Here is a 16028-nt window from a genome sequence, read left to right on the forward strand (position 1 = left end):
GTTATTTTGGTTACCTACTAGTAATAATACATTTTCGGAGGAACTGCGAAGTGTGCTTGCTCTGGTGCGGTCACCAACGCAGGGCTGCCAACTTTTCAAAAAACCTTGGAGTGAGATTTGGTGGGGCCAACCAAAATTTTGCTGCGTAGGCTACATAGGACATTTTTGTTTGACTAATTCAGCATTATTACCGTATAGCAAAAAAGAAATGAAAAAAAAAAAAATCAGTGGTTCTCTTTTGGTATCAAAGGGATCTACTAGGACCTCGGCCTGAACCTGCGTTCATCTGATGCTGTGTCGTCCTAAGGGTGTTTTGTAAGAATTTAAGAAATGTTTTTTAACTTTTAAATGCATCAATCGGGTGCACTTTCAATATAAATTCAGAGGTCAGACTCAGAGGTCAGCCTAAACTATTTTGCACTTCAGAATTACAGTATAATCATGCACACACCACTGGAATAGTTATGGTGACATTGCAATAAGTTCACAACTACAAAACATAAATGCTAGGTTTCACAGTTCCGAAATGGTAAAAAATGTGTGTACATTTCAGCACTCCATGAAATTACGCAGAAGTGGTCACCTGTGTTATTCAGCTAGTTCATTTATGGTAAGATATTTGTCATTGCAATGGCCATCTAGCCTATAGCCTACACGCTTTTCCTTTTTAAGGACGTTCCCATATCTGGGAACGTATGATGTGAATGTTTGCATATGGCTTATGTCAGGCTTAGAAAAAAATATTTCTGTCTCATTATTTGATTTTCGTCATATTTTTGCATTAATGTCACTAGGAAGTATGGTGGATTTTTATGATTTAAAGGGATGTAATCATAGGTTTTCATGTTTTAGAAGAATGTACAGTAGTCATGAGTGTCATAAGTTTTTATGTCACTGCATTTGCTGTGAGCAGAGTGAGATCATTGTATCCTGTGTAGGCCAGACCAACTATCAGGAGTGGGGTGAGTGGAAAAGTACTGGGGGTACCAGGATGAGAGCATCTCCTCCTTACATGGTCAAGGGAAGGGGGGTGTTATCCAGCTGGTGAGCACCGGACAGGACAGGGAGTAGGAGGCCACTGTGTTTTATGATTTAGGGCCTGTCCAGCTACAGTGGGTCCCAATTAAGTTTGGACGGGTTCCTTCATGAATCACGCACCCCATTTTCTCAGCAGAAATGGCACAAACTGCAATTGACACAAACAACCACAAGGTGTCACTTGGAAGTTCTGCCACTACTATTTTTGATGCGACTTGACTTAACTGCTTCCATGACGCAGTGAGCTTACCAAACATATATGATAATACAATAGCGTGAGTTTATATATCTTATACCCTATTTGTCACGGTTACTTATAGATGTGATAGCGTAACGATAAGCGCATGAAACTTTCAGCGGGGGAACGGGAACTTAAATTGATCACGGTAGTTTAAGCTTAAACTTAAACAGACAAAACATTCTAATATGAAAATGTAGATGCAATTGTTGTAAAATGGTGCAGCTCCTTTAAGAAAGCCCCATGCGCAGGGATGGAAAGAGAGAAAGCGAGAGGGGATGTGTGTTAGAACTTAGATGCGTGTGGAAAAAGTAGACGTGCTGTTGAGACTGGTGCATCATATTCAAACCGCAGCATGCCTGCTTGCCGACGTTCAAACGAAAAGCACCTTTTGCGTTTGAATGTAGCACGATTTTTTTTTAAACAGCTGGACAAATGATTTAGCTAATTGATTATAGCCTGCACACCAGCAATTGTTGAACATTTACCTGTACAAGACAGTAGCCCAGCCTAACAAGCATGTTGCAGGCCTACCGTAGAAATTTCACTTAAATTGCAACTGCAACATGCCTGCTTGCCGACGTTCAAACGACAACGAAAAAGATATCAAAGCAACAAGAGGGTTGAGTCTGAATGACACGGAGTTCAGACTCATATTGCTCCCTCATAACCATAAAAAGTGTTTTTTTCTTTTCTTTTTTTGAGCGTCCGAATCCCAGGACATAACGACTGGACCTTATAATAGGCTCGAGATATAATTCCAAAGGGGCAGATGGGGGCCTACTGCACTTAAAACTTAAAAGATTGAGCGAAGCTTCCCGAAATTTGAAATTGTGATCAGTGACTGGCATCGGGTGAAGCTTTTTGAAGTTGAACAGGCTATTAAAAACTATTTGCGCACCTCAATGTCACAGGAGGGCTCTCCCTTCTATGAATTGAAAAAGACGTTATGCTACCTGCAAACTGGCCTATGATATCATTGCTGAGTTTGCGGCAAAGCAAGACAATGTTTTTTCAGAGTCAGGATATGGCGAGTCAGTGTCATTTATTTGTCCAATGTTAGCCTACAGACCAGTTTCCATAGTGCACATCTTATCAACAGTTTGAATGTCTGTGTGTTTCTGCTCATTGACAAATACCGTTCAGCACAATGATTCATGCCCAATTAATTTCCCCTGTTAAAGTGTTATGCTTTTGTTACACTATTTGGTTTTGTGATGTAGCCTATGATAAACACCATATGGCCAAATATGTGACTCAGCTAATGTTAAAGGCTATACAATTTCCCCTCTTAAAGACAAGCTGGTGTAGCTTATTAAACTAGGCTACTAAAATGCACTGACGGTAGCCTTGGCTATGTGTAAATTAAGCTATCGCATGATTTCATGCACGTAAGTTCATGCATCTGTCAAGTTCGCACAGGGCCTCGCACCCCCTTGCGACGACCCTGCAGCTCCTCCTAAGACAGCGAGGAAAAAGTTAAAAATCGCGATAAACCCGGAAAAGTTGACAGGTTTGTTTAGGTCCCGGTGATTATTTGTGAAATTGTGCAAGCGACAGCCTTTTCAAGGTATTTCAAGGAAGGTGTCGTAGCATGCAAAAACTCCCCAAATTGACCCAGTAGCCTACAGAAGGCATCAATAAATTGTTGGGACTGGGGAGGGTCATGCATTTTTTCTCAATCACTTTGGAGGGCCAGGGAGGGTCATGTCTTTTTTGACGAACGCTAAACTCCCAAAACTCCTACGGTAGCCCCTTAAATAAATAACGAACAGTCCCTAATTGATTATAGCCTGTAGGCCTACTAGGCTAGTCAAAGTTTAATAATGTTCTGCACCTTTTACTAAAGAATAAAGAAAATTAAGAAGACATCTGAGCTGCACCGGCGTCTCTCATTCTCTCTAACACTTTTTGGCTTTGGCTAAATATTTCTAAAATCCTTTGAGTTTCACTAGTCACATGTTTTAACAAGGAACACTTGTTATTGAACTAATAACAGACGTGTGTCGAAAATTGACTTTATTTCCATACGGAGAAATAACATATGCAGAGTCTAACCAAGGTCAATCTTGCCTAAAAAGCCCTCAAACCTGAAAACACATGAGGCAAAAGTGCAAAACATCACAAAACTAACTAAACTAACACACGCATATTTTTGTATTGCAATCATTGTAGCCTACAGTTGTAACAGCGCGTAACAGTCGTTTTACTCCCCGTATGCGCTCATTATGAAGAACATTTAACGCGTCCCAAAAACAGCTATTAACTAATCACCAAACGTCTTATACAATATAACAAGTATTGCCAGGAGCAACACCTTGCAAAAAATTATAATAGGCCTAGGCCTTTATATGGCTCTGCTCCTGCCTAGATCCGAACTCAGAACTGCCTGAAAGTTGCAGACCTGTTCTGGATATACGCACATTAACCCACTAGACCGTCAGACAACGCTATCTGCTTCGAGTAGGCCTATTGGGTAGGACTGTCGCCTACACTGGTTGCTGTGGCACAGTCTTGAGTGACCGAATTCGTTTTCCTTTGTCATATGAATGCTGTCATTTTGTTAACATTACTGTTAAGGAGATGCTGTAGGCAAAGGCTATATTTAACATCATTAGTGTAGTAAAACAAATCAGAACTATTCACGAGGTTTCTGGGCAGCATATTTATGTTCTGTTAGCAAGCGAACTTCTCATGACTGCCGACAAAGTAGCCTACTGCCAGCTAACGAAGCTCTCATTTTAAAACATTAAGAGACAAGCACTGTACAATCAAGACATCTTGCCACTGAATTCAAAACTATGTTTAACATTATGTACAAAGCTTATAGGCTACAGTGGACTAGCATGTTGCAGGGGCTGCTAAAAACACAGAGAAACGCACTGAAAACTCGGCCAATCACAGCCCTTGCTGTCGAATTCTCCGTCCGGTTCGACCGTGGAACGCCACAGCGGACTATGCTGCCCCCAAGCGGTTGCAGTTGTACTTTCAGTTGCAGTTGTTCACCCAGCTGCGTGAATCACCTTGATGGTGAATGAAGTGTCAATTCTTAACTGGGACCCACTGTAGGAAGAGAATTAGATAAGAAGGCCCTATTTCCCCAAACTGGAAAGAACCAGAAAACCACATTTTACATATGTCCTATGCATTAGACAGGTTTGCATATAGTTTTATGCATGATGGGAAGATGGTTTCCACCACTGTAAGTGACCCTGCTTAATGCTGATTGGTGAAAGGATGACGTGAGAGGGTGGCCAAGGGGTATAAAATGTAGTGTATAGCCCTCCGTAGGCAGATTTCGTCGGGGGCCCCAGCTGATGACATCTCCTCCCTATTGCTTTGATGGTTGGTCTGGACTTTGGTTAGGCTGTACTATCATTGCAATATGGAGAATAAAGATCAACAGTCTTCAGAAAGTCTTCTGTCTACATTGTCTCCTTCGGACGCTTGTTCCTGCTAAATGACTAAATAGTCAAGTGGTAATTGTTAATTGGAAAATTGGATTCGGAAGTGGACTTTTTCCACGACAGATCCATGCAATATAAGAACCATGATAGTGGGATAATCTATGGCTGAGCAATTTACAAAAATGTATGTACTGACAAATAGTTTACATTAGAATGCATTATAGTTTCGGCCCAATGAGACTGCAGAAATGTGTTGCAATTTCAAAATCGGATTACTCAGGAACCACTTACTGCACAGAGGCATGCTTTATATCCTCGTATTCAGTGCGGTTTGCTTGTGATATTGGGATTGCCATGTGTTGTGTGAAGGGTTAGTGAGATATTTAACCGAGAGTAATGGGGGTGCACTGTGTGCAAAATCCAAGTATGATTAAATTGCATGTAAGTTCAATGTTAATTTTCTCACGAACCATTTATCACAGCAACTTGGCGCTAATATCATTAGAAAGCTTAGTTTAACCTCATCTGCCAGGTATTTGACCTACCAGGTTGACACTTCAGCGTGAAAAATACTCAATAAATACTCAAAGCATACCTGAGGCCGGGAAAATGCAGGGGAAATGCGCCTGGGATGGCTTGTGAAGTAGCATCGCAAATATCGGCAAGATATCGGGAAGATGGCGGCATTAGAATTATTGCTGACCGTGAGTCAACGTAAACCAAATGATCGCCGACCGTGAGCCAACGTGAACCCGAAATAATTATTATGACCTATGCGGCGCGATCCCACTAGAGCGACGAAAGCATTCGGTCGCCTCGCTCTCCCATTGACTTAACACTGGAACAGCTGATTTTTTCGGCTGCATAGCTGGAAACGCCACAGCGTGCTTGAAAGCCCTTCCAAAGTTAAGTCAAAGGGACAGAGGCGTCTGAATGCTTTCGCCCTTTCTAGTAGGATCCCACGGCTGAATGCTTTTCGCCGCTCTAGTAGGATCCCTAGCACCTCGCGAACTCTGCAATTAGAGCGACTGGATGAAGCGTGTTGAAAACGGTCTCCACTGATAAATATCACACTTGCTTACTTGGAAATGAGGTCCTATGTCCAAAATCCTGAACCACCCCTTTAACTTATCAAACGCTGGCTCGACGGGGCTCATTGATTCAGACTAACAACTAAACAAACTTAATTGCCCGCGGTAGCGTTGCACACTCAGGCCGTTAGCCCCCACCCCACCTTCACGTTCATATTGAATAAAGTACATCCATGTCAAGCATGATAATTGAGGTCCACTGTTTAACAAACATTTCCAACAACCCCACACACACACATACAAAACAAATTGTTTTTAATAACAGATACTGCATGAAATGTCACAGCATTAATGTAAAATCAACAAGGATTTCAAATATTTTGAACTTTTGAACATTTACAGCATTTGAGTTTGACACCCTTATCTATGATGTGCCGGTTTGCCCTCTGGCTTCGGCCACCATCTCACAGGCCAGCTGCAGCCATCTGGTGATGAGGAGCTCTATCTCCTTTTCGGAGGAATCTTTGGTTAGGGCATTCCGGCGGACTGCATCTGAGAAAAACACAAGAAGAGGGCAGCATGATCATGTGATGTATACTCAGTGTAGCACTTATGTCACTGCAACCGCACCACCTTGCAGTTATCACTTGTGTCACTGCAATCACCACATTGCAGTTATCCAGTACTGACACTCACCCACGACTACACTTTTCAAAATGAGCCTTTTGAATGCAGGCTTTTGGTTGGCCCCACTCCAATTAATGAGTCTCGCCAGCGAGGTGTTCATGGCTCTTTTCAGGACCCGCCCCACGGTATCTTTCAAAGTCATGCCTCCGACCGTTCCAAGGTCTGAAACAAGACATGAGGCCGGGAAAATGCAGGGGAAATGCGCCTGGGATGGCTTGTGAAGTAGCATCGCAAATATCGGCAAGATATCGGGAAGATGGCGGCATTAGAATTATTGCTGACCGTGAGTCAACGTAAACCAAATGATCGCCGACCGTGAGCCAACGTAAACCCGAAATAATTATTATGACCTATGCGGCGCGATCCCCACTAAAGCGGACGAAAGCATTGATTCGTCGCTCTCCCATTGACTTAACACTGGAACAGCTGATTTTTTCGGCTGCATAGCTGGAAACGCCACAGCGTGCTTGAAAGCCCTTCCAAAGTTAAGTCAAAGGGACAGAGGCGTCTGAATGCTTTTCGCCGCTCTAGTAGGATCCCACGGCTGAATGCTTTTCGCCGCTCTAGTAGGATCCCTAGCACCTGCGAACTCTGCAATTAGAACGACTGGATGAAACGTGTTGAAAACGGTCTCCACTGATAAATATCACACTTGCTTACTTGGAAATGAGGTCCTATGTCCAAAATCCTGAACCACCCCTTTAACTTATCAAACGCGGCTCGACAGGGCTCGTGATTCAGACTAACAACTAAACAAACTTAATTGCCACGGTAACGTTGCACACTCAGGCCGTTAGCCCCCCCCCCACCTTACGTTCATATTGAATAAAGTACATCCATGTCAAGCATGATAATTGAGGTCCACTGTTTAACAAACATTTCCAACAACCCCCCCCACACACACACATACAAAACAAATTGTTTTTAATAACAGATACTGCATGAAATGTCACAGCATTAATGTAAAATCAACAAGGATTTCAAATATTTTGAACTTTTGAACATTTACAGCATTTGAGTTTGACACCCTTATCTATGATGTGCCGGTTTGCCCTCTGGCTTCGGCCACCATCTCACAGGCCAGCTGCAGCCATCTGGTGATGAGGAGCTCTATCTCCTTTTCGGAGGAATCTTTGGTTAGGGCATTCCGGCGGACTGCATCTGAGAAAAACACAAGAAGAGGGCAGCATGATCATGTGATGTATACTCAGTGTAGCACTTATGTCACTGCAACCGCACCACCTTGCAGTTATCACTTGTGTCACTGCAATCACCACATTGCAGTTATCCAGTACTGACACTCACCCACGACTACACTTTTCAAAATGAGCCTTTTGAATGCAGGCTTTTGGTTGGCCCCACTCCAATTAATGAGTCTCGCCAGCGAGGTGTTCATGGCTCTTTTCAGGACCCGCCCCACGGTATCTTTCAAAGTCATGCCTCCGACCGTTCCAAGGTCTGAAACAAGACATGTATCTTATTAGTTATTTAAGGAATAAAGCACGAGTGAGAGTGGGGACTGACTTTTAGGATTGATCTGATTAATGCATCATTTAACTCACCAAATTCTTCTCCTCCTCTGGATTCTTTAATTTCTCCTCCAAACGTTTTAGCTCCTCAACAGTTGAAAGTGGGAGCCCGAAATGTGCTGGGTCTGGCGTGACGTCTGGAATTGTTTGACTGCTGGAGATTTTTTAAAGCTGCACCAGGATGAGCAACTGCTGCTCTCTGATAGAATCCAGTTGGATGAGGATCTCCTTGGCAATTGCTGTAAGACAGAAAATTACACATAATACCAAAGTGATTTTTCCCCCATGAGCTATAGAATTTTCAAGCGTTCTTACTTGATATCCAGTTTGGCCTGATGACTGACTTCTGCCAGCTGCTGCATGGGTTGGGGTGTCAGTAGTAGGTGTAGCCCATTGACTATGACCAGCTACCGGGCTATTGGTAGTAGATACTGGAGACCACGGTGGTGGACTAGCCGCTCTGATGTTCGCTGAATGGGTAGAAGCCCACAGACCTACAGAATTCCTACCTGTAGGCACAGCCTCCTCACAAGACCTGTTTTGTGTGCCATGTCCTGGTGGGGTGTGCTAAAAGAAAAGAAAAATATGTTTTAATATCATCACACATAATACCAAAGTGATTTCTTCCCAATAAGCTATAGAATTTTCAAGCGTTCTTACTTGATATCCAGTTTGGCCTGATGACTGACTTCTGCCAGCTGCTGCATGGGTTGGGGTGTCAGTAGGAGGTGTAGCCCATTGACTATGACCAGCTTTACAGGGCTGTTAGTAGTAAATACTTAAAGGAACACACCACCCAAAATCAGTAGTAATATATGTTCTTACCTTAACTTTCACAAGTTGAGTCATACCTCTCCCGCGTCGGTATGTGCACTCAAACGCTCTGGCGCGCGGCGCGAATGTGTTAGCATGTTGCTATGCTAGCGGGCTCTGCCGTAGCCGTAGAGGGAGTGAGATGGCATTAATCAAACACATCCACGTTTTCCCTACTTAAATACAGTTGCACAAGTAGTTCATTAAAAATGTTAGGTCACACAACATGAAGCGTGGACGATTTTCCAAGCTTAATAAACAGGAGAACTACAATGTCTGGGCTTAATAGCACTTGGGAGTACTGCCGACCTAGGTAATAATATTAATTAACACCTAATTGTAGATCCTATCCACCACAGAGTTTAGAATCCATGCTTGATCGACCCCTCAGCCTCCCCTCCCCCTCTGAGCAGAGAGAGAGACACACACACTAGAGATCTTTGATGGGCTATTATTTCTACCATAACTGCATAGCAAAACTTAATCCATCCATCAGCAAAGTTTTTTGACCAATTTTTCAAACCGCGCCCACCGCCATCCGCTGTGTTTTAATGTATATGGGATGCGGCGCTGCTGACGTGAGGCTAGAAAGCTCTTGCCTGTTCTTTCTAGAAAGACTGATCCAATGCAGCAAATAGGTATATTAAAAGGATAAAGTCCTACATTGGCTATGTTGTAGCCTATATCCCCAGAATATCAGCAGCAAACTCAGTCTCGCAAAACAGTCTCCAAATAAAACGCACATCGGCCTGTTGCCTAGCCTATTCTGTGTGCCAATATAGCCTATCGTGCAAAATGCTTGATTGCATTGCATTCTCCACATTTTTAGCTAAATTTTCATGTACCACATCAGCATTTTTGTTCCGTAAATCTTTTGTAAATTGCTTTACACATTGCCAGGCTTGCCTCAGCTTCGGTCACGTCCTTTTACAATTTTATCATTGTAATAAAAAACGCAATTTGGCACATAATTTCAACATGCTGCTGGCCTACTAATTAATGCCTATTGTTACATTCGCGCCGCGCGCCAGAGCGTTTGAGTTCACATACCGACGCGGGAGAGGTATGACTCAACTCGTGAAAGTTAAGGTAAGAACATATATTACTACTGATTTTGGGTGGCGTGTTCCTTTAAGACCACGGTGGTGGAGTAGTCGCTGTGATGTTCGTTGAATGGATAGAAGCCCACGGACCTGCTGCGGAGCTGTTTGCAAATGCAGGGGGATCATCAATTGTGGTCTCTGAAATATAGCCATTGGACCAAAAACCTTGACCAGCTGGCTGACTCCCTTCACCTAGAGCTGTCAAAAAGGTGCAAGTTGCAGTTATGGCGAGGTGCAGCAGTCCTGCCCTGCTCCACTTCCACCTCCTCTTCACTGCTGCTTGCTATTCTTCTACAGCCTCTAACATTGATTACATTGGGGTGTCAGTTTGTCATTAAAGTGAATAATAATAAATAAAATTCAATACATTTTTAACAAGTTGTGCACTGCAAGGCCCTCTAGCTTGCGGCCTAGTTGTTTTACTAGATGTATTGTAACCTTTGACACGGCCATTCAAATGCTTTGAAGGAAATTATGGGCCACTCGTAGTACCTATTCTTTCTCTTCATGTACATGTGGCCTGTTGTCCTCATCTTCAGTGTTTAGATCAGAGGTAACTGTAGCCTCTTGCAGCTTCGCACAGGCAATCTCATACACATCTGTCAACACAAATGTAGAATAGGTGTCAATGGAAGGACTCTTTATTATGTTACTTGTTCAGTAAGTTTCAATTCAAATGTGGAATTGCGTAATTTGAAAATTAAGCATTACTATACCATGTGAATACATCACGCGGACTGGGAATCGAGTCCAGTCAGCACCTGGCAGCACCCCATCTTTAGTTGCCCTATGCAGCTTTGCAAGAGATACAAAAGGGGGCCAGAAACTATGGCCTCCTTTCAGCCAATTGGAGTGAACAACTTCAACCTCCTTTGAGTTGACAAACTCCACAACATGATACATTCTAGAAAGAAGAGGAAATGTAGGTCGCCAACTCTAGAACAACAACATATTAATATACAGCAACAATTTAAAACAAAAGATACGCAACACAAAATGCAAAGGAACAAATCAGGTGAAAAACCTTCCTAACTAAGTGGTAATCAGTGGCAGAAGTAATGAGCCAGAACTCTCTACAAATTTCACTTAATATATCTCAAGACAGCAATTAAAGTGTAACTCCGGCAAATATTTACCTAAGGGTGTTTTTCTGAATGTAAATACATCAAATAAGCCGTGAAGGCAGTATTTTTAGTTGATCAAGTACTACAGAGCTACCACCGGCATAAGCTACAGCCCAAAATTGCAAACAGTGGATTAGCTAAGGGCGGTGAGCCAAACCTTTCAAAATATATTTTTTTAACCAGTAATATTGCTCAAAACACCAAACCTTGTAAGTAGCTTGCTCTGGGTCTAAACACATAAAATGAAGCACCAACAATGTAGTTTGCAAACCTGGAGTTCAGAAGACTGTTAAGAACACTTACCAACTGGACTTATGAAGGACACATATCACATAATTGCCTTATATGGATTTTCCTTCAAGAGGAGCTGGTAGAGAGAGAGTTGGTAAGTGTTCTTAACAGTCTTCTGAAATAAACTCTGGGTTTGTAAACTACATTGCTGGTGCTTCGTTATATGTGTAGGGACCCAGAGCAAACTACTGACGAGGTTTGGTGCTGTTTTGAGCATTATTACTTAAAAAAAATTTGAAAGCGTCTGGCTCACCGCCCTTAGCTAATCCACTGTTTGCGGTTTTGGGCTGTAGCTTATGCCGGTGGTAGCTCTGTAGTGCTTGATCAATTATTTTCATTCAGTTACACTTTAAGCCTAATGTAAATGCAACAAAGGAATTCCCACATGTTTGTCTTTGAAGGGGAGGAGGACATATTTTCGAAGGCCATCATCAACTTTTACCAAAACGACTGGTTTCGCCTTGCAGGGTCACATTTCATTTGTTGTCTTATCTTTTTTTTTATTCAAAACAATTCATAGGTATCCATACTTAAGTCTAATTACCACCAGACACAAATAATCATCACCTAGGTTAAATCCTCTCTCTCTTTCCAAAATCTCTTCCTCTGAGATGCACGCGCTATAGGCTATAATTTAGGCTACCCGACATTTCAAATGTGACTCTCTAATCAACTTTTTTAGTTCTTAAACACGAAAAATACACTGTTCAACGGAGCTGGTGTGTGTGAGGTGCACTCTTGGACTCCTTGAGACACGACTAACCTTTCGGTTGAAGTTATTGTGCGTAGGCTATTATAGAATCCAATACAGTTGCCCCTGCTATTTATCAATGTAGCCTTTTATTGTTTTTTTGCCATGAATCATCTGAGCTGTGATGAAATCGTGTGTTGTTTAAAGTTGGGATTACTGTAGGCTATACTGCCCATATTGGAATAAAAAAATAAAGGCCCACCCTAGGCCTACTTCGGAAAAGTCCACTCCGTTGAAAAATCCTGGCTACGCCACTGTTAATGACCTCGTGTCGGAATGGCAGGACGTTTGAAAAAAAAAGGTCAAGTGTCGCTACTCCGACAATGGAAAAAAAAATTGTCGCAGTAGTGGGATGCTTGAAAATTAATGTTAATGCCGCCACTTCGACAATTAGACGCCAATGTCTAATTAGCGGCATGTCGGAATAGCTGCATGTAACCCTTCATCCAACATTTGCCTGAAACTAGCATCTGTTCATAAGGTGGAGTCAGTTTGTGGAAAAGTCATGCGATTTCCTAAATATACACCCGTCTGTACACATTCATCACATGCTGAATAGCCTGAATGACTTTTTATGCCACACCTGTCAACACTCCCGTTTTTCCCGGGTTTCTCCCGTATTTCAAGGTCATCTCCCAGCACTCTCCCGTTTTGTTATTTCTCCCGGAAAACTCCCGTAATTTGCATGGACATCAAACTTCATTTTAAAATCATTGATCCATTCAGGTTGCCAGATTGTATGAAATACACCCTACACATACACGATCACTTCGTTTCAATTTCAACCGTTTTGTCATAGGCTAAAACCTGGCAACCCAAAACCCAAATAAGGAAGCGGGTGCCGACTGCCCTCCCAACTCCTTGACTGCGCAGCCTCAGTCTCGTCGTAAGCAAGCGGGCTAGTTGAATGGCCTACTCCAGAACTAGCTGTTGTGAAATTGTTGGGAATTTAATTGATTAACACATCACATAAACTTTTATTGAGTGCTGTTGATACACTGAACGTGTGCCCTCGGAACCAAATCTGACAGCAAGCAGCTTTGGAGTTTTGGAAGTAGGCTGCAGGCAGGCAGCTGGTGGATACATAACTGGCATGCGTAAGGTAATGGTAAGGTAAAAGCAACGACCGAAATGCAGTGCTGAAACACATGTATGAAACGTATTAAATATGCAATCCGGTATAAACACTTAGATTTGAAAGAATGTATTTGATCAGCCATTCTTACCTTAAAGTAGTGTATTTAAATAGAACAGAAATGCAGGTGGCCTGAACACCTGCCATAGGATCTCCACCAGGAGAGGAGAAACACAGAAATCCAGACCCAGATCCAGTTACTGGGAGCGCAAGAAAAAGACCATATCCTCCAAAAGGTCATGTTGAGGCTCCCAGGACTGATGTTTGATGTGCTGGCCTTGCATGAAGACAGAGAGAGGCCAAGAGTACCTGATGGGGGTGGACTACACTGGTGTACCTGTACCAACTGCCGGGAAATGGACTCTGACCTGGAGAGGCTCTGCTGCCGCCAGGCCCCACAGAACTGCATTAGTAGGATGGCCTACATGCAGTACTACATCCTGGATGAGGGTGTTCTGAGGCTAGCCCGGGCTGCTTGGAATGACATTTTTGCAGTTGATGATGCACAGGAGCCCGGGGTTGAACAAAGACAATACAGACACACATCCTACCGGCAATTTGTGCTATGGCAGCATGGTCGCCTTGGAGTTGGGAACAGAGTGGTAATTCCTAGCTGTTGTGTCTGGAGGATCAGGGAGACTTTTCCTGACCCAAGGGGTCAGTATACTGGTTTCAGGGTGCGCCGACTCATGTGAATGAGTATTGTAAATAATTTTCATTATGGTGTGATGTTATTTGTTATACTAGTTAGTATACTAGTTCTAGTTTGCTTATTTTTTGAAAAATAAACAGAAAAAACACATTGAGGATTTATTTTTTTATTTGCATACATAACTATTTACATAATACACAGACACACACCCACCCCCATCCCAACCACGCACACACACTCAGCGCTCACTTTGGGGGACACCCTCCCCACGCGTAACATGAGTCCGAACCAGTTCTGCGGTGGATGGTTGCGGTGTAGCGGCCAGCAAACCCAAGCGCCTAGGGTCATCGAGCCGGAGAGTCTGTCTCCTTGGAAGACCAGCTCCACTTCTCAGTCGGTGCCGAACAATGGCCCTCTGCAGGTCTGTAATGTACCCATAGTTCTTCTTCTCCTTCAGGCCATACACACTCCAGCATTTTGATTTCTTATTGTAGTAGCACCTGTACCTGCAAAGGAGACACAGTTTGTACTATTGTCTTTGCAAATCTGACTATTAGGCATAAATGGTTTTCTATGGGAAAGCGTATAACACTTATACTACACACTTACATCTTTTGACCTTGTCTGTTGCGCGCGGGAAGGCGATGATTATGACTGTTGTAGTCGATCGCCGCCAGCAGGGTCCGTGTGTAGGAGTCATAGTTGATGACAAGTAACAGTTACAATGGCTGAACAGTTAAAAAGTTCAGTAGTTTAAAGGGTTAAATTGTTTAACAGTGAAATGTTGTAGTGAGGACTTTTATTTTGAAACAGTTTTTGGCAGAGGAAGCAGTTGAACAGGATGTGTAGTCTTAATAGGGCCAGTTTGTATGCTTAAAGCCTGAGACTGGCAGTTGATCCAGGTGGTCTGAACACCTGCCATAGGATTCTTATTGCTTAACGGCCGTATTATGATGTCACAATCGGCAATGTTAAGTCTATGGGGATTTTTAAAAACTTTTTCTTTAATAGTTTAAAAAGTATAAAAGTTTCAAAGTTGAAAAGACATAGCAGCTTCGTCCGTTTGAATACCTACGTTACAAAGTTTGAATGAAGTTTCTAAGTTAAACTGTTCAAGAGAAATAGCGTGCGGAAAAAGTGGTAAGCGGAATAATAATAACTAGAAATGCAATTCCAAGGAATTACCAGTGCATGAAAATGCTAAAGTTGTGATGTAAAATATCATGTATAGTTAAAGCAACACCAAAGAAGTTTTCCTCTCCGGTCCCCCTACAGGTTGGAAGCGGAATTGTCCATTACCGCTGTCGTAAATAATTAAGTCTAGGAGAGGTATATTTAGTCCAGAATAGTAGCGATACAAAAAAAAAAAACATGAATCCAGCCACATAATAACCATTGAAAATAATGCTTTTGCAGAGCCACATTCCAACAACATAATCACCGCCAATTAAACAATTCTTTAGTGTTGAAGTTTTGAATTTCCCCTGGGGGATTAATAAAGTATCTATCTGTCTGTCTAGTCTAGTTTTAATAAATTTTATGTATTTTTATTTTTTCAGGAAAATGCCTAAATACAGCAGGGAAGATGTGGCTAAGGCCCTGCAGGAGTTGGAGGAGGGCGGGAGCCTCCGCAAGGTGGCTGCCCGCCACGGAATCCCCCACACCACCCTCCAGGACTGGAGGAAGGAGAAGTATGGCCACTTGCCTCATACCAACCGGGCCCTCATGCCGGAGGAGGAGGAGGCGTTGGTGGGCTACATTTTTTGGATGGCAGCCCACGGGTTCCCCATCACCCGCTCAGTGGCCTTGTTATTGGCCACTGAGATCTGCAAGGCGTCGGGACGGACTTCACCACTGGTGAACATGGAGAAGGGCCTGAGCAAGATGTGGTGGACTCGCTTCCGAGCTCGCCACCCCACCGTGGCCTCGCGGAGGCCTGATCCCCTGGATAGGGAGAGGGTCCATGGGGCCACGGTGGCGCGGGTGGACGAGCTCTTCCGCATCTGCCAGGCCCTGTACCAGCAGCATGGGTTCGGCGGGACCCCAGCCCAGATATACAACTGCGACGAGACGGGCTTTGGAGACAAGGGCCACTCCAGGCAGCGTGTCCTCTGCCGTAAAGGGCAGAGGCACGTGTACGCGCAGCAGGTGACCACCAGGGACCACGTCACCGTCCACTGCTGCGCGAACGCCGCTGGGGAGAGCATACCCCCGTTCATCATTTTTCAG

At 43.4% G+C, this 16028-nt stretch overlaps 1 long non-coding RNA gene across 1 annotated transcript; it reads right to left on the reverse strand.

Moving 5' to 3' along the window:
- Positions 1-10074: 10074 nt before the first annotated feature.
- LOC125309813 lies at positions 10075-11140 on the reverse strand. Its single transcript, XR_007196193.1, has 3 exons — positions 10563-11140; positions 10339-10445; positions 10075-10146 (listed from the first exon to the last, which is right to left on the reverse strand). It is a non-coding gene; the product is annotated as an uncharacterized LOC125309813 (long non-coding RNA).
- Positions 11141-16028: the final 4888 nt, after the last annotated feature.

The sequence above is a fragment of the Alosa alosa genome, chromosome 16 (genome assembly GCF_017589495.1).
Source record: "Alosa alosa isolate M-15738 ecotype Scorff River chromosome 16, AALO_Geno_1.1, whole genome shotgun sequence".
NCBI lineage: Eukaryota > Metazoa > Chordata > Actinopteri > Clupeiformes > Clupeidae > Alosa > Alosa alosa.